We start from the raw sequence: 20,355 nt of genomic DNA, 5'->3' as shown, positions 1-20,355 counted from the left end.
TAATGTGGTCTGCATCTAGAAATTATTTTTCTAGAATTTTGAAATGGGCCTAATTCTTTCTTAATCCTTGAAGAAATCCACTAGTTAAATTACAATTCAAGTGATTTTCTAACGTGTGTTTTCTAGGATTCAAATCCACATCCTCTTGTCTCATGCAATCCTTTCTTACCATCACGCCTCCCAACCATTTGACTAGGTGCATGCAATCCTCTTTTTTATTGATTTTATAAATGTTATAAACCATTTGACTAGATGCGAGGGCAGAGATGGAGGAGCCCCCAGTAGTCTTGAGGTTGTTAAGTTTAGTCGGTGTCAAAACACTGCTATTAGGTCAGGTCGTAGTTAGGTCTTTTTTTGCTTCATTTTCAGAGTTTGTTTTATCTCTTGCTTGTAAGGATGTTACTTAATTATTAATAACGTTTTCTTTTCTAGAAAAGGAGGTTTTTTGAACTACAAAGTTTAAAATCTTATCTAGAAGAGTCTATTGGTGACACTGACCTTCCTCAAAACTAGATGTTTATATGGGAGGGGCGGTCCGGTCGATACCACCATTCACATTCAACTCTAGAAGTCAAGTTGGTTTCTTCTAGGCATGCTCGATCGGTGATACAATACAACAGTGTACCTATCTAGTAAAAAAATAACGATCGAGGTCAAAATTAATTAGTTAATTAAAATGGTTTCTTAACTAACATGTGGATGCTGCATGGTCAGGTTATGTTTCAGAGACAGAGAGGAACAAGTTCGACGTGAGTGGTGAAGCCACTAAGTGCATGGAAATCGCGAAGTGTAGTCTATTCAGTTGCTTTCATACAGGTGCTTGCGGCCGCTGTTGTAGGAGTCACGGCTGGGCCAGTGGGACGTGTTCGGGGCTTGAGTACTCTTGCTGCACCCCAAGGCCTGACCCACCACCGCCATCACGAAATTAGTGTGTATGGTATGGTATGGTATGCATGGGTCGAGCTGCATGCATGATTGGATTGGATTGGATTAGATTTGGATGGATGAAAATAAAGTGATCAACCATTTATTCCTTTTTCTGTTCAAATCGTTAAGTTGGGAATAAATTGGCTGATAGGCATTCTATCTGCTCTATATATCATGAGTCTTTAGAAATCAACCGATCGAACAATCTGTCCGTAGTGTGCACGCCACTTCTTCATCCCCCCTTCTCTTTCAGGATGGGGATCGAAGATCCACAAAGCAGGAGATTGATCGAGAAAGCTGAGCACCTTTTCAAGAGTTCATTCAACAACACTCTCACAAGTGTGACACCCAGCTCAAGAAGTTCAATCTCGCCAAGTTACAACGATTAATTTATAGCAGGCCAAAGTGAAGCGGTTAGGAGAACATACATAGCAGCTTCGAATTGCTCATTTCATTATTACTTTTTTCCTTTTCTGAAAGACCATTGTTATTGTATATAAGTGATCACTGCTTAACAGTGGAATGTTGACGAAGCTCTGTCTGTCTCTGAAGTCTGGCAATCCGACATGCATCAGTTCAGCTCGGCGATGCAAAGGCTCCGCGATGCTGTTCTTGGTACAGTCGTCCACAGGCCTCCACATCAGCTGCATGCCCGTGCCACTGACATGCCTACAAGATATGCAAACACACCAATATTGATCAGTGTTCAGCAGTTAGTTTCATTTAAATTTCAATGGCACTGCAGACTGCGACAGACTTGTTGGGATTGGGAGGGTTGCACTCATTCAATATTATTTGCAATATTTGTGTTATCGTCACAAATTTGTTGAATAATTTGTCAACTATATATTTTAACATTTGCACCATTTATATTCTCACAATTTGTTTTACATCTAGCTTGGTGCAAAGAAATTGAATAACCATTTAAAAAAACTGAACAACTATTACTGCTATCCATCAGTTTTCCACTCTCCCTCCGTCTGCTATTACTGCTATGCGTCAGTCTTCCACTCTCCCTATGTTTTGCTTCTAGCACCCACTAATTGTCATCCATTTATATCTGAGACATGCTTGCAAGTGGAGCAGCAGCGAAAACCCAGGAAGCGCCGCCTACTCTTGCAACAACCTGCGAACATGCCGTAGAAAAAACAACCTGCGAACACAAGGATGATATGTACGCTTGTAGTTTGATTTGTAATGAGTGATTGTCAACATGATTCACGTGGGTTGTGCAACATGTCTCTTGGCTTGTGGTGTGCAGGTGTGAAGCTTGGAGGCGGTGGTCGACGGCGAGGTGAAGCTCAAGTGGAGACGTGCTGTGCGGATGGAATGTGAGCGTTAAAGGGCAGACGTGAGGCTTGTATTGAGGGACCGGGAGGCCGGGTGACCAACCGTGGTAGCTGACACTTGGGACTATCAATGTTTGTTTAATTATACTAGCACTATCAATGTTTGTTTAATTATAAGATCATCATGTATTTGTTTGTTTATGATAATGAAAAATAGAAGAGAGATCAACATGGAAATAAATCTAAGACATCTTAAGAAAGTTGCAGACTTGACTTATTTTACGAGCAGTCCAAGTTGAAGAAGAGGTTAGGAAAACATAGCAGCAACTAATATATTTCATTTCATTATTACTATAGTTTTTTTGGAAGACCATTATTATTGTACTACCATCCTCTGCATGTCATGCAAAACAAGGTAAGTTTATATGACCTTTATTAAGAATCCTATTCGGAGATCCGTTTGCCACGACATAATTACCTGCTAAAGTGCCATTGTAATTTTGCAACGTTTTCCAAGTTAGATGTTAATAAATAAAAACTAAGTACATGCTAAATAAAGGAGATACTAAGCAAGTAATATAGTAGCAATTACAGCTAGCTTATTTACAAGCATATATCAATATTTCCATCCTTCTTTGCATCTCATGCAAAACAAGGTAAGTTTAGATGACCTTTATTAGGAATTTTATTTGGCAGGGGCATCCGATTGTGATGGCATAATTACTTGTTAAAGTTATCATCCAGCTTTTACATCATTCTAAATTAGATGATAATAAATACTTCATCTGTTCGAAACTGTCATTATGCAACTAGACTTGTGCTAAAAGCTATGTGTCTAAAAAACTAGAATGACTTATATTGGAACGGAGGGAGTAAAATTGAATTATATGGCAAAAAATAAAAAAAAGATGTTAAGTTAGTAATTATAGCAATTACAGATAGCTTATTTACAAGCATGTTCCAATATCTTTAACTATAGTTGAGACCAACACACTTATTTTATATGTATAAATAGGTGCAAACAATGGATGTATATGAAAGATGTGCAGCTCACTTGCTTTGTCACATCTATATCGAACTCAGTTGCCAGTACAATAGCGATGATGAGGACAAATACAACAATGAAGATGCAGAAGATCCTAATTTTCCCATTGATTGTTTTGCTGATGCTGAGCAGCGTCCTCGTTGCCTCTCGTAAGTCTTGTTGGTTATTACAACATGCATCAATCCATGACTAACACCTCTGTGTTTTCTAAACATAAATAAAAGTATTGTCGGTGATATAATACAACTGTACGTGTCTAGTAGAAAAAATAACGAGCGAGGTCTGCAAAATTAATTAATTAAAATGCTTTCTTAACTAATATAACATCTGGACACATGTATATGATCAGGTTATGTTTCAGAGGTAGAGGGGAACAAGGACAACGTGAGGGGCTTCTTTTCGTGCAGGGTTGACGCAAACTGTCTCTTTTTTAACTGCTTAAAGTCAGGTGCTTGCGACCGTTGTTGCAAGAGTCATGGCTGGGTCCGTGGCAAGTGCAAGGCGCTTGACTGCACTTGCTGCGTAAATTAATACACTATTGTCGAATATTATAATTTCATACACAGCCAGCAAGAAAACAAACAAATTAGATAGTGTGTATGGTATGCATGGGTCGAGCTTGCATTATATGACTGGATCGATTGATGAATGAAGTGACCGACTATTTCTTCCTTTCTCTTGTTCCTTAAGTTGGGACTAAATCGGACAACATTCTATCTGCTCTATCTTGAGTGTTGGGCTCTCCTGTTATTCTATCTTCATTTGTACGCCCCTCATCGCATCTTTCCCACGTTGTCCTACCCCTCCACCGTTCTCGACCATGGTCGATCCTAACTTGAGCCTTTTTCTTCAAATTCAAATCTAGCACACACACAGAGCACCCTGTCTGTGCCATCTTTTATGACTCTAGTCATGCACTGCCACCTCAGTTGCTTCTTCTCTAGCTGATATTTCTTTGGACGCTACCATGACAAAGCGGCAAGGCAAGCAAAGAAAGGATCAAAGCGACCTCGGCGATAAAGCATCTGGTAAGAAAGCCAGCATGACAACACATCAAAGCATCTGCCAGACACGGTAGCCAAGTATCCGCTGGAGATGAGATGCACATCGGTAGTGGCAAAGTATCCGCTATAAAGCCAAACAACGGCGGCAGAGCAACAACAAACTGCAACTGAACATGGAAGTGGGTGGCGTTGGCCAGTGACCCCTCGCACTCACACAGTCGCACGGGAGTCGCGAAGACCACAGAGACGCACGATAGTCGCTCTCTCTCTCTCTCTCTCTCTCTCTCTCTCACACACACACACACACACACACACACACACACACACACACACACACACACACACGAAGAACCAGGAACAAAGTTGCAACCGCGAGAGAAGTGCAGGCGAGTCACAGACGCGGAATGCTGGAAGCTGAATCGACTCGATGGAAGGCAAATCGGTGCACATATGCATTTCCTTCCTGGGCGCCGGCTGTTCCTATGAGCCATAGAAAGAATACTATACCTACTTACTATTTTGGGTTGGCCCTCTGGCCTCGAGGGCCTAGTGTGGTGGCCCAGGTCGACCCCCAGGTCCAGGGCTGGTTGCACTCATTCTATATTTGTAGTATTTGTATTATCACAATTTGTTGAATAATATTTTGACAAATATTTTGATATTTGCAGAATTTATGTTCTCACAATTTGTTGAGTATTTTGTTGCATGTCTGCACGTTTTGCTTCCATGCAATGCATGTTAATTGAGGTGTTAGGTGCATTGCATAGTGTCTAGGCGCTTATAATGTGTGAGTCCTGATGGATTAACCCCAAGAAGATAGGGTGGTTCACAAAACACTGATGTATACTACCCATCCTTCTCTGCACCTCATTTAAAATGTGGAAAGTTTAGATGACTTGCTTTTATTAGGAATTCTAATAATTCTGATGCAATATAGCGAAAATGAGGCTTCACGGAGGCATCCGTTTGCCATGCCATATTTACTTGCTAAAGTATCATTATGCTTTATACAAAATTCTAAATTAGTGAAGATAATACTACAAGCTAAATAATAAAGAAGGTGTTAAGCTATGTAGTTATAGCAATTATTATAAAATTAACACAAAAACAATTATTATAAAATGGTCATTTCTTCCTTTCTTTTGTTCTTTGAGACTAAATAGACATGGTATCCTATCTAGAAAGAAAAATATAATCAATCTATAGCAAATTTGTGAGAAAGGCCTTTATTTATTCGAAAAAATGTCCAGTCTCATCATTTACATTAATCGCTACACTCCCACCCGAGATAAAGGTTTCAACCCATTTGATCCATTTGAACAAAAAACCTTTTGTGTGTAGAGTTTATAGCAAAAAAGGTCATCTAACCTTGTCATAGGCTTTCTCAAATTTTGTTTTGACAATGACACCATTTTTTAAATTTCTTGTGGTGGAGTTAATGTATTGTATGACAACCCCTTCAAGGATATTGTGTCCTCTCATGAAGTGATTGAGTTGGACTTACTATTTAATGTGATTTGACTTAGGATCTTGTTTCAGTGCTTTAGACCGGTCTGGACAGCTCAATATAAAAGTTTCATTTGAACACGATATATATATATGGAGGCTGCTTCTGTTTGCGGATGTTTTTTAGGATCCCATATTGAATAATAGCACTATCAATTCTTGTTTAATTATACGCTCATGTATTCAATTGTTTGTGAAAAAATAGAAAAGAGCTAGACATGGAAATAAATCTGAGAGATCCCAAGAAAGTTGCAGACTTGACTTATTTTACCAGCAGTCCAAGGTGAAGAACCGGTTAGGAAAACATGGCAGCAACCAATATATTTCATTTCATTATCATTGTAGTTTTTTTAATTTGGAAGACCATTATCATTTGACTACCGTCAGCTACATGTCATGCAAAACAAAGGTAAGTTTAGATAGCCTTTTATTAGAAAATCATGTTCGGTGATCCGTTTCCCATGGCCATTGTACTTTTGCAATATTTTCTAAATTACATGTTAATAAATAAAATTGAAGTACATGCCAAAAATTTTGGAGATATTAAGCTAGTAATATAGTAGCAACTACAACTAGCTTATTTACAAGCATACACCAACATTTCCATCTCTATATCTCATGCAAAACGAGGTAAGTGTAGATGACCTTTATTAGGAATTTTATTCGGAAGAGGCATTTGTTTGCCATGGCATAGTTACTTGCTATAGTTATCGTTGTACTTTTACATCATTCTAAATTAGATGATAATAAATACTTCCTCTATTCCAAACTATAAGTCATTGTGCAATGGATTTTAGGTACATTGATTTTGTTAATGCAACTAGACTCATGCTATGTCTAGATGCATAACAAAAGCCGTATATCTAAAAACTATAGTGACTTATAATTTAGAATGAAGTGGGTGAAATTGAATTACATACTAAAAATAAAAAAGATGTTAAGCTAGTAATTATGGCAATTACAAATAGCTTATTTACAAGCATATTCTAACATTTTTAACTATATCTACTTGAGACCAACACACTTATTATATGTATAAATAGGTGCAAACGATGGATGTATATGATAAATATCCAGGTCACTTGCTTTCTCACATCTATATATCCATCTCAGTTGCTAGTACAATAGCGATGACGAGGACAAATATAACAATGAAGCTGCAGAAAATCCTAATTTTCCCATTAATTGTTTTGCTGATGCTGAGCAGCATCCTCGTTACCTCACGTAAGTCTTGTTGGTTATTACAACATCAACTTGCGACTAACACCATGTATATGGTTAAATTTGATTTTTATAGACAATTTACACAACAGTCTTTAGAAATCATGGACTTCTAGGGGCGATTATATATGCAACTTGTCTCTAGATATGGATTTCTACGGTTGTTAGAAAACACACCGTACCACCTAGAAATTAGGGAATAACTAATGTGGTAGGGTCTCTTGGTGACACTAATTGTGTCCTCGAAACTAGATGTTTATTTATAGGGGCGGTCCGGTCGATACAACCATTCACATTCATCTCTTGTAGTCAAGTCTATTCGCTAACTGTGTCTACCTCAGTTGGTTAGGTCCCTTATGGTGGAATCTGTCCATCGGGTTCAAGTCCTCAACTTGACACAGGTGTTTACATTTTTGTAGATTTATACAAAAAAATTAACGACGTTTGTGCTTTCGGTGGTAGGCAATGTTTCCATCGACCGCGAGACGCCTGTGGTGACTTCGTCAATCTCGAGATATACCATCACAGTCTTTCGGAGGTGCTCATAGGGATGAATGTGCATGCATATTAAGCGCGTCCGCGTCTGTACTTATGTAATTTTTTTTTAAAAAGTCAAAGTCTATTTCTTTTAGGTGTGCTCGATCGATCGGTGATACTATACGATACAACCGTGGTGTCTAGAAAAGAATTAAATAATGATCAAGGTCTGCAAAATTAATTAATTGAAATGGTTTCTTAACTAACATCTAGATGGATATGTATGGTCAGGTTACGTTTCAGAGGGGCCTGGGAACAAGGATGACGTGAGCGGTGAAGCCTGCAAGTCTGATGTAAAATGTATCTTTTTCACTTGCTTCCGTTCAGGTGCTTGCGATAGTTGTTGCAAGAGTCACGGCTGGTCCCATGGGAGGTGTGTGGTGCTTGACTGCACTTGCTGCAACCCCAGGACTGATGCGCCACTACCATCGCTAAAATAGTATGTGTGTATCGTATGTTGTATGCACGCAAGAATGGACTGGTTAATTTAGATGGATGAATAAAGTGACCGGCTATTATTTCTTCATTCTTTTCTGTTCTCTTTTTTTTTCTCGATCACGCAAAAGGTTTACGCGTTCTTGTATTAAGAGAAAGGGTAAGGTTTTACACTGCGAATCAGTACATGAAGCAAGAAAAACCAGCCCAACCTCAGTTCTAGAATTACTAATGTACTACTCGCTGCAATAAACTCTCAAGACCCTTGGCACCGGCTTGCACCCAGAGTTCGGTGCCTGATGGAGGCCAGCAGCTGTATAGGTTGTGTCACTGTGCCGCGGAAAAGCTGAGTATTCCTCTCTTTCCAGATCTCCCATGCCACGAGAGCGAAGATGGAATCTGCTCCTTGCTTGTACTAAGTTAACGTTAGAACAAACCAGCTGACCGGCATTGTATCCGCTCTATCATGAGTTTGATTCATGCTTCGTGTTGTTTTCATATGAAGTAGTACTAGCTAAATACTCAGTGCGTTAGAGCAGGCCAGCGAGGAGCGCCCACTGCCGGCGTGCTCGTACCGTGGCCGCCGTCGCGGCCACTTCACCCGCCGCTTCCGCACCGCGTGCCGCGTGCGGCCCCTGCCCTCACGGCCTCGCTGGTGCGAGTGTTAATAGCTGCTGATATAGCTGATAAGGCCAGTCTCAATAAGGTATTTCAATACATAGTTACCAAAACGCCACATCAGCCAAAACTCAGTAAAACAACAAACGAAATTGATTCTCACAATGGTGAGTTTCATTGCAGCGTTTCACATGCTCATTGTAGCATTAAATACTAGTATTTAGTTGTGATCAAATGTACTAGCATAAACTCTGTAGCCATTGTGTGTCCGGATCAAATATAAAATACTCAGATCATAGAAAAACACCCTGCTAGACAAATTCATGTACTGAAATATTGTAAATTGACTAAAAAATTGACTCATACAGCAGAATCGGCGGATCCATGGAAACGCTTGCCCAGCTGCTTGCCCCCACGAACCTTCCCTCCTCTGCCTTGCGGATCCAAGGACAGGATGGGGCTGGATACTCGGCGGAGGCAGTTGCTGCTACCCGCGTGCGGCGCCCCGGCCGTCGCGTTCGCGTACCGCTCCTCCTCGATAGCGGCGGCCGCGGTCCATGGGGCCGCGGCGCCCGCGCCCGCCTCCGCCTCCGCCCTGTGCGCTCGCGCCCGCCTCCGCCTCCGCCCTGCGCGCCCGCGCCCGCCTTCGCCCTGCGCTCCCGCGCCCGCCTCCGCCTCCGCCCTGCGTGCCCGCCTCCGCCTCCGGCTCTGACCTGCGCGCCCGCCTCCGGCTCCGACCCCGCCTCTGCCTTCGACTCCGACCTGCTGATGGTGGCGGGAGTAAAGGATTGGGGAGAAGGAAGCGGGAGGAAGGGGCGGGAAGAAGGCCGAGAGGATCGCGCGCGCGCACGAATGGAGAGCTCGCGGTGCCGGCGGTTCCCTCTGTGCACGGGATCGAGAATGAAACGAAAACCCCCCTCAATGGCTGTTTCACCGCGTTACCGAGGCCTGGGAAACGACGCTGAGTTGTTTCACCATGGTGAAACGATTTTCATCTCTCTCCTCCCCATTTCATGCAAAGATTCCCTTTTGGCATGTGTCACCTTATTAAATGTGCATGACACTCAACTGAAACCCCCATTGAAACTAGCCTAACAAACACTAACGTACTGTCATACCATTCCTTGTAGTTTATAGTTGCTTGGATAAGAGTACTCATAATGCAGACTCTATCATAGAGTCTAAAGTTATTTATTATTTCGAACAATGTAGACTTAGAGTCTAAATAAGACAAAGTCTTATTTTTTCTAGCTCTTTCTTCAATAAATATGTTGTCACATCAGCAAAATACTATAAATAATATGTAATTAATTGTCTTGGACTCTATGATAGAGTCTTGCATTGTGAGTGTCCTAATAGTATTAGCTAGCTAATTAACTATTAGTTGCTTTTGGATCCAAACAGGGTCTTAATGCGAGTGTCCCTGATCGATGGACCAATTAGGGCACTCACAATGCAGACTCTATCATAAAGTCTAAAGTTATTTATTACCTCGAACAATGTGGACTTCGAGTCTAAATAAGACTTGGAGTCTTGTTTTTTCTACCTCTTTCTTCAATAAATATACTGCCACATCAGCAAAATATTATAAATAATATGTAATTAAGTGTCTTGGACTCTGTGATAGAGTCTTGCATTGTGAGTGCCCTTAACCTCGAGAAGATGTGGTGCATGGCTCACAATTTAAAACACTAACGTACTACCCATCCTTTGTCTGCACCGCATGCAAAACGAGGATAGTTTAGAAATCCTGACAATTATAATGCTATGTAGCCAAAGCGAAGGCTTTAATTTGGTGTGAGCCATCCGTTTTGCCAGGCCATAATTCCTCATTAGTGTCATTATATTTTTGTTACAACATTCTAAATTAGTGACGGTAATAAAAAAATTGAAGTACGTGCTACCGAAAAATAAAGGAGATATTAAGTTAGGTTATTATAGCAATTACATCTGGTAAATTTACTAGCATTGATAATGTACATGGTGTCCATCGTACATGAACGTTTCTTTTTGTGTATTCAAACATTTCTCACTATAGCTAGAGACCAGCACACTTATATATACAAATATATAGGTGCACAAGATGGATGCATTTGATAGATATCCAGTACACTTGCTCGCTCAATCACACACCTCAGTTGCCTGTACAATTGAGATGGTGAGGACAAATATAACAATGAAGATGCAAAAGATCCTAGTTCTACTAATGCTGATCATCCTCGTCGCCCCTCGTAAGTCTTGTTGGTTATTTTATCATGCCAGTATACAATAGGTCAAATTTGATTTGTAGAGGCGATAGGGTCTTTAGAAATCGAGGTGATACAGGGCCAATATACTGACCACCCCTAAAAATTGATGATGTATCTAGGTGTAGTCGATAAGACCGATCACCTATATATAGAAGTCAATTTTCTAGAGGTGGTTTGTTGGTGATATACAATTGTGTCTATAAAAATATAATAGGGCGCCCAAAAAATTGTTTACACATGGCCATGCATGTAACAACGTAACTGGATTGTGTGGGCTGTTGCAGAGGAGAAGATGGAGGTGGGCGCTGAAGAACCGTGCATTGAAACGAATCCATTCCCAAAGTGTTTTGGTAGTTGCTTTCGTCCAGGTAATTGCAACAACTGTTGCAAGGATAGAGGCTACACCCGTGGCAATTGCTTGTCACTTGGTTGCACTTGCTGCAAATAAGACAGCATGGATCGAATATTAGTTTCATTCATACACAACACGAAAAGAAAATAGTGTACGAATCGAGCTGCATGACCATGGATGGATGAATAAAATGAAATTTTCGATCTTCCTTTCGTTTGTTCTTTGAGACTGATTCAACATGGTATCCTATCAGGAAAAAAATCAATCTCTAGCATATATATTTGAAATTGTTCAATTCATTATTGGGCTTGGTTATTCATGCTTCTTACATGTTTTCCTATTATTACAAGACAGTAGTAGATTCATTGGGAGTGCATATTCTGGGCCCGACTGTAATCGTTTGACTAAACTGTTTCATACTCCCTCTGTCCTAGATTCCTAGAGTGCGGTTTTTCATGTGTGCACGTTTGCTACTATTCAAGCTCATAACCTCCTATCTCACGCAACCCTTCCTTACCATTATGCCACACAATCAACTGTGACTAGGTATAGGATGCTATTTTTTTTACAAATATTGTATTGCATATTTTGACCCTAAATGTTCCTAAAATGTAAAAACTCTCAGTTACAAAGTTTTAGATCTCATCGAGCACTATAATTTTTTTGTTACATGGTCTGCCTCCATCTGAGGCCATTTGAAAAATTCAAAATTTGAATTAAAAAAATCAAAGATTTAAGGTATATATTTGGACCCTTATATGATTTCAAATATAGAAGTCATCAGGCACAACATTTAAGATCTCGTCAACCTCTAGGATTTTTATATAAAATTTTGTCTTCATCCAGCTTCATATGAAAAAGGTTTTGAATTGTCGTGTGGCACCTATTTCTAGGGGAAGTTTAAATTACCAACCACCCTTGATCTTGAAAATAGATTTCTAGATATGGTTGACATCACCGATCCTTGGAAACTAGAAGATGTTTTTTAATGGTGTCTGATAACACCAGTCACCCCTACAAGTACATTTCTATGAGAGGTTGGTCCGCGATACAACCACGAGTAGAAAAAATAACAATAATGGGTGCGTCAAAAAAGTGCTTTTTGCAGCAGCACGTTTACAGCTGGGTTGTATAGATATGTCGAAGAGGTGGCAGATAAAAACTTGGACATGGCTGAGACCGATTTTCGCGTTGCACAGGATCCATTCCCAAAGTGTTTTGTAAGTTGCTTTCGTCCAGGTGCTTGCAACAGGTGTTGCAAGGGTTTAGGCTACCACAAAGGCATGTGTGTCAATTACCTGCATTTGCTGTCAGATATCGAATATTAACTAATTTCATATAGAACAGAAAAGTAGAATACTGTGTATGATTTGTAGAGACGGTATGGTAGGGACAGCTGGCCGAGCCGCCGCTTTCCTGTAGTAGTGTACACACTCTCTGATGATTTTTATTTTTTTTTTGTGAATCACCCTTTGATGAATTTGAGCTAGCTTGCAAACATATAACCAGCATTTCATCAAGCATCGTATGCCTTGTCCCCTACAAACAACGGTGAGGATGTAACAATGTTATTGCTTGTTGGACCCAGCTTTGGCAAATATAGCATTATGCAGGAGTTTTGATACAAGCAAGGCAAGCATCCGCCATCTCAACTGGAATTTCATCCAATAAGTAACACATGATATACATGCGCTTTGAAGAGGACCAGCAAAGACAAGGGTTTCTAAGTTTTTTGACTTGTGTGTGTGTGTGTTGGGAAGGGGGGGGCATGGGCCCTACTGGCCACCCCTGGTTCTGCCACTGGGGGTGGGTACCTTTGCATATATTCAATGATAGGAACTACACAGCCATCACTATGTACCTCCACCTCATTGGCTTTTGGGTGCCACACGTGTCTCTCTGCGCGCTCGATGTCAGGTACAACCACCATGGGCTAGTGCTCATCCACCTAGCCTCCATGCCCACCCTCGTGGTATCCTCCCCGGCTGCCACGGAGGAGGTGATGCGAAACACAACCACGTCTTGGCCTCATGACCGTTGTGCACCTCTGCACGCACGCTGTTCAACGGATGCATGGACGTGGCATTCTCCACATACGTCGAGCACTATGACTAGCAAGGAAGATCATGACGATGCATATACTTAGTGCCAAGAAGGTTGCCTCATACTGTGGCGGCTGCGAGGAGAGAGGTCTGGCTCACCGTGTCCAAGATTCATGACTTGGCAACTGCGAGCTAGGATCTAGATCTAAGTGAGGTTCTATACACCTTAAGCACCAATGTGGTGTGCCGAACGGTGTCTCATATATGTATGGTTTTGTTTCCTCTCCTCACATCATGATGAGTTTGCTCAACCATGCATGAGCATCGTATCGAATAACATGGTAGAAATGCTATTATTACTTGCACTTAAATTCGCCAATTTTTTGTTGTTGTAGTATTTAGAAGTGTGCTCACAACTCACAAATGTTGTATCACCCATGCAAGCGGGCAGTCAAACTTTGTAACTTCGACCAACATGTAAGACCAAATAGTTGGATGGGTCATATACTAATTTGCATAGAGTTATAGTGGACTTCTTTTCTTGAGTGGTAATTTCGCAACATATTGCTACCATTTTTCTTTGTAAAAAAAATCAAATAGCAGGCCATGTCATACCTTGTCTGTTAATGGCCATTTTGATAAACAGTCCTATAGTAGGCAGATAATATCTCTCTTTCCACTTAGGACACAATTTTTTTTTGCCCTAGGGGCATGTGCTCCCCATCTCCATAGCCATTAGATGTGCATGGAGATGTGTGCACTGCAGGTTCTTCAAGGTAGCTAACCAGACCAAGTTCTTCCACGACATAGTTGATGAGATAGTCGTGCTTGTAGCTTCAATATCAATGACACTACTTCCCATGGATGGGAATATTTAGGAGATCCATGTGCACCAAGGTGGACAAGTTGATGAAGAGCTAGGATGGCCTGCTCGACAGGATCATCCATGATCACGAAGTGGGCAACCTAGTGTAGGAGGAGGAGGAGAAGCCTGATGACCTCATTGGGGCTCTCCTCACTCACTAACAAGAGTACTACCTCCCCAATGACCACATGAGGGCTCTGGTCATTGTAAACAAAATCTTTACCATACTACGTGCTTACAACGAATGGTCCGTCGCCTCCCACTGCTCAGTGACATTTTATTAACTTTGATATGATCTAACTTTGAGGAAGATCTGCAAAGACATGGGTTGCAAAGTTTTTGACATGTGTGTGAGGGGAGGGCATGGGCCTTGCTAGCCACCTCCTAGTTTTGCCACATTTGTTGGTTAAATTTTCGAGCTCCAAATAATCTAGATAAACTACTCAACAAGTTATACCTCCCATTGCAACACATAGGCGTGTTGGCTAGTATAAATAAAAGAGAAAGAAAGGACATAGTCACACATAAATGATGCAATAATGAAAGGGCTCCTCGCTTGTTAGACACATGTGGCAAATCACACTACAACAAAAAGTTTATTCACCATCGGGACTTTTAATTACTAATGATTTTGGGAAATAACTGGTGGTGATATGTATCACCACTAGCCTATTACCTGAGGGAGGCCTCCTGCTCGACCAATTGACGATGATTGCTAGTTTCACCACCAACTGCTCGTCGACGCTCAAAGAAACCGATAGAGATAACTGTTTGAATGGACGCATTAGGTACACTGCCATGCGAAGCGATAGGAAATATCGCCTAGGGAACTCAATGCTACCGTGCGAATCGCCACCATTGAACGGACGTGTTGCTATGTTGCGAGGTGACGAGAAATATACGCGCCTAGGGAACTCTGTATATAAAAAGATAGCCTCCGAAAGTCCTCAAGTACTTTATGAAACGCCTGTGTCATTGTGACCGTCTACGTTAGGCCTTGTTTAGGTGGAGTATGAAAAACTTTTGGATGTCAAATCGAATATTTCATAGGATATCGGAAGAACTATTCGGATACTGATAAACACTATTACAGAATTGATTTTGCAAAACACCACCTAAAATTTAATGGAGGCGGACAACAAATTGAACCATCTCTAAAAAGACTCGCTATTAACGGAGGCAGACACTTTTATTTACCGAGGCGTTCATGTTTGCCCGCCTCCATAAATCGATTTATGGAGGCGGGCACCTTAAGACAACCGCCTCCAAAAATAGCCTATTTTTGCCTTTTCGGAGGCGATCGTCTTAGGGTGCCCGCCTCCATAAATCGATTTACGGAGGCAGGCAGTCTATAAAGCCCGCCACCAAAAACACTGGCCCAATCCTGAGCTTAGGCAAAGCCCATTTTGGCCCAATACCGAACACGCATATAGGATGCTTAGGGTTTCATTATCACTTCCCTCATTTCCTCAGACACACAAGCACAACATCCTCTCTCTTCAACTCTTGCTCAGCGCTGGCCCTCTGCTCCCTCACTCCCCTAGCCCTCTCCCTCCATGTCGGTGCCTAGAGTCCCTCCCTCCCTTCCCTCCTCCGAGCGGCACCTCTCAGACCCGGTGCCTAGAGCCCCTTCCCTTCCTTCCCTTCCCTCCATCTCTCTACTCAGATCCGGTGGTGTGGGGAGCCAACGATGACGTTGGGAGCCCACAGCGGCATGGGGAGGCCGAGGCAGCGATGCGAGAAGGCCGCCGCGGTGGCGCTTGCCCTTGGTGTGACCGCGACGGTGCTCGGCGAGCGGCGTGGGGAGGCTGCGGCTGTGCTGGGAGCCTACAACGACGCTCGGTGAGCAGCACAGGGAGGCCGAGGCGGCAGTGCGAAAGATGTCACGACGGCCCTAGGAGCCTGCGGTGGCGCTCGACCATCGGCGTGGGGCTGCGACACCTGTTAGCGAGCGGCGTGGGATCGTGGCAGTGGAGTGCTGGGAGCCTACAGCGACGCTCGGTGAGCAGCATAGGGAGGTCGAGGCGGCAGTGCGAAAGATGTCATGACGGCCCTAGGAGCCTGCGGCGGCGCTCGACCATCGGCGTGGGGCTGCGACACCTCTTAGCGAGCGGCATGGGACCGTGGCGGTGGATCCGACAAGAGCAAGTGGAGGGGCGCGGCTGTTGGCTTGATCCGGTCAGGAGGAGTTCCCAGACGGCGGATCCGGCGAGAAGGAGCCCCACGGCAACAGATCCAACGAGCTAGGGTTACGACACCCTAGATGGGCTTGACGGGTCATGGATAGGCTTGACGGGGCTGTCCATGGGTTTCTCTTTTTTTTGTTTTTCCTATTTGGACCTTGTTTAGTTCCGAAAAGATTTCGAATTTCGACACTGTAGTATTTTCGTTTTTATTTGACAAATATTATCGAATCATGAACTAACTAGGCTCAAAAGATTCATCTCGTGATTTACAGGCAAATTGTGTAATTAGTTTTTATTTTTGCCTATATCTAATGCTTCATGCATGTGCTATAAGATTTGATGTGACGAAGAATCTTGAAAAGTTTTTAGTTTTTGGGTGAACTAAATAAGGCCTTGATTTATGGAGGTGGGCACAACAACCGCCTCTATTAAATCTTTATTAATGGAGGCCATTGATTGGAGGCGGTTGCAATACCCGCCTCCATAAACCAATTTGGCCCGCCTTCATTAACATTTTTGTAGTAGTGAAAAAAACTAATTACATAACTCGTATGGAAACTGCGAGACGAATTTATTAAGCCTAATTAATCAAAGACTAATCATGAACTCACTAGGCTTAAAAGATTTGTCTCGAGATTTCCAACCAAACTGTGTCATTAGTTTATTTTTTATCTATATTTAATATTCCATGCATGTGTCCAAAGATTCAGTAAGATGGATGAAAATTTTTTAGAGTGGGAACTAAACAAGACATTAATGTTTGGACAATTTCTCACAAAATTATTTTCATAGAAGTATCCAATATTCTTCGGTCCGTTAGAAAATATCAGTATCATTTACGTTTCTAGTTTTAGAGCACATGTGCACGGTATACAAACATATATATATATATGGTCAACACAAAGGCCTTGTTTAGTTTTAAAAAATTTTAAAACTTTCCGTCACATTGAATCTTGCGGCGCATGTATGGGGTACTAAATATATAGATAAAAAATAACTAATCACACAATTTACGAGACGAATTTTTTTGAGTTTAGTTAGTTAATGGTTGAATAATAATTATGAAATATAAACGAAAGTGCTACAAAACCAAAAATTTTTACCAACTAAACAAGATCAAATTACTCTAAAACAATAATGCATTATAAAAGAATCTGATTGCACAAAATAATGTTATTTTTTCATGCTTCTCAATTTGTTTTAGAGGGAGGAAGAAAAAGGCCTCCCGCAGGCCGCAGCGTTAAACGGGCAGACCTGTTTCGTTTGCCTAGCGGGGGCGGAAAACAGGTCGAGTTTGCCTAGAGAGATCTGCGGCGGCGAGGAATTCGATCGATCCGCGGGGCTCGAAATTAATTCGATCGGTGGTGTCGTCGATGGCGAACGAGACGCCCTCCATCAAAGCGGTCGTCGTCGCCGCCACTCCTTCGCCGGAAGAGGATAGGACGGCGCGTTTGGGGGCGGAAGCCAAGGATGAGATGGAGATGGTGGCGCTTCACGCGGCGGAAAAAGCGGCGTGGGCAGAAGAAGAGGAAGATGATATAAACTACCTCGGCAAGGCTAATGACAACGAAGCCGACGCTAGAGAGTTTAGGGACACCTGGAACAGGATATTTTCCGACGTCTACGGTTGCTTCGAAGACACCAGTGAGTTATTCTCTCTCTCTCTCTCTCTTTTTCTCCGATCAGATCAGATCCTTGTAAACCTGTCTTTAATTAATTTGTATAAATTGGAATCTGTCCTTAATTTGTAAACTGGAACCTGTCCTTAATTTGAAAATTGGTACTATCGCCTCGATGGTTTAATAGTAGCATATAAGGCTGTTTGGATAAGAGCTCATTGCTAGCTAGCTAAAAATTAGCTATATTGCATCGAAATAGGAGGGCTAAATGGCTAATATGTGGACTGATTTTTAGCCATATCTTTATTAGTTTGTTGTTAGCCAACCACAACTAATTTGGGCTAATTCTTAGCTCCAACTACGAACTAGTCATGTGGATCCGGCCCTACTCTTACTAACTGGGACTGATATGTATTTTCGTCCCTTTGCCTAGCTTTTAGTCAATTTGATACTATCTATCAATAAAAAAAAATATCAAGTCAATTTGATGAACTTTATGCTCAAAATCTTTATACATGCTCAAAGTAACAAGTCGATTTGATGAACCCTATTAATTAAATTCCTTTTATGATCTCAATTATATATAGAAAAAAGATTAAAAAAGACACTATAATTCTTTAATGTATAGTTGAACCATGAACTACTATATATATATATATGGTTACTAATTTAAGCTATGGATACTAATTTAAGCTATGAATTTAAACTAGCAAATAAATTTTAGCTCAAAGTGGCGGATATATCACAAGGACAAAAACAACATGAAAATAACATATGGAAGGATGAAGCTAGTTACCTCTAAACATGAAGAGTTGATGGCGGAGTCGAAGAAGATCACCAATAGGCGCCGGCGATGTCGATTCAAACTATAACCATTGATTTTGAGCTTAAAATGGAGGAAAAATCATAAAAACAAAAAATAACGTCAAAAAGATAAGAGAGGATGAAGTTAGTTACCTCTAGACCCGAGGAAACGATGATAGCGTCGAAGAAGATCACCAATGGGCGCCGGAGATGAAGAACAGGCAAGAACAAGCAATGTCAAGCAAGAAGAGAGAGGATAAGCTCACTGAATTTTGAATGGGTTCGAATGGGTTCGGTCTCGGGAAGGAAGAAGAGAGAAAGATATAACCCGTGCACCTTTAATCTCGGCTGGAAGTAAAAAGGGGACTAAAAAGGACCTTTTAGTCCCGGGGAAAGCCACCAACCGGGCCTAAAGCTTTAGACCCGGCTCGTGGCACCAACCGGGACTAAAGTCACCCATGTAGTCCCGACCCATAACACGAACCGGGACTAAAGGGTCCTGTCCTGATAGCTCTACATATTAGCCGTTGGGCGGGGCCTTGGCTGTGTTACAGACTAAAGGAGTCTTTAGTCCCGGGAACCAAAACTGCCGTGACTATTGACGATTTTGGTAATCATCCAAAGGCCTCTTCTGTAATAGTGCGTGACATGAGGGATGTAAGGTTCTCTAAGCACCTTACAGAAAAATAACCATAATCCCATAAAGCGGAGGTCTTTGAGGGATGATGATAACACTATTCCATTTTTCCCATTTGAGATGTGGACAATACTTAATCGTCAAGCTCTTTAGAATCGGCCAATCCCCATCAAGAGTCTCTAGCTCTATGTGCAGTCTTGAACGGTTAGGCCAGTGAGTAGCGGGACCTCTCTATTGAATGTCAGAGATGCCACGTCTCCAAAATTCCCTCAATTTTGAACATCTGTTTAATTTTGTAATGGCGAAAGTGGATTTTTTTAGATAAAGGATAAATATCCGGCTTCATCTATCCAAAGATAGAATCAGACCAAAAATTACAGGACGTTCAAAGAAAAAAATATGCTGTACAATCTACAGCTGCAAGCACGACTACTGGAAAAGGAAAACAGTTCTTGACTAAGCAAAACCAACATGTCTGTGCATAAGCCAACCATTGGAACTAAAGAAAGCTAAAGCCGACGTCTCCAGGCGAGTTGCTGCCGAAATCAGTAGATCTTTAAGATCTTCATGCCGCTGCAATATTGCCCATTGTCGTAGCCAATGAGTTCCTCGGAAGAGCACCTGCAAAAGAGACTTAGGTTTGCATTTATCAAAAACTATTTCATTTCTTGTTAGCCATATTGTCCACAGTAAGGCTGATGCTGCTGTTAATAACAATGAATTGACTTTTTTACTACCCAACTTTGACCAATTTTCAAACAAATCATTGATGCTCAGTGGAGGTGGAATCCCAAAAAGTAAATGTATGGAACGCCACAAAAACTTGGCATAATAAGAATCGAAAAAAAGGTGTTGAATTGACTCTGAAAGATGGCAGAAACCACAAGATTTGTCTCCATGCCAATTTCTCCTAGCTAAGTTATCCTTTGTTAGAGTAACACCCCGTTTTAAGTACCACATGAAAATTTTAATTTTCATTGGTAGCTTTGTTTTGCCAAATATCTTGTGAGACACGTTCC

Source organism: Sorghum bicolor, chromosome 4, assembly GCF_000003195.3.
Source record: "Sorghum bicolor cultivar BTx623 chromosome 4, Sorghum_bicolor_NCBIv3, whole genome shotgun sequence".
Taxonomy (NCBI): domain Eukaryota; kingdom Viridiplantae; phylum Streptophyta; class Magnoliopsida; order Poales; family Poaceae; genus Sorghum; species Sorghum bicolor.
This window is presented reverse-complemented; position numbering follows the sequence as displayed.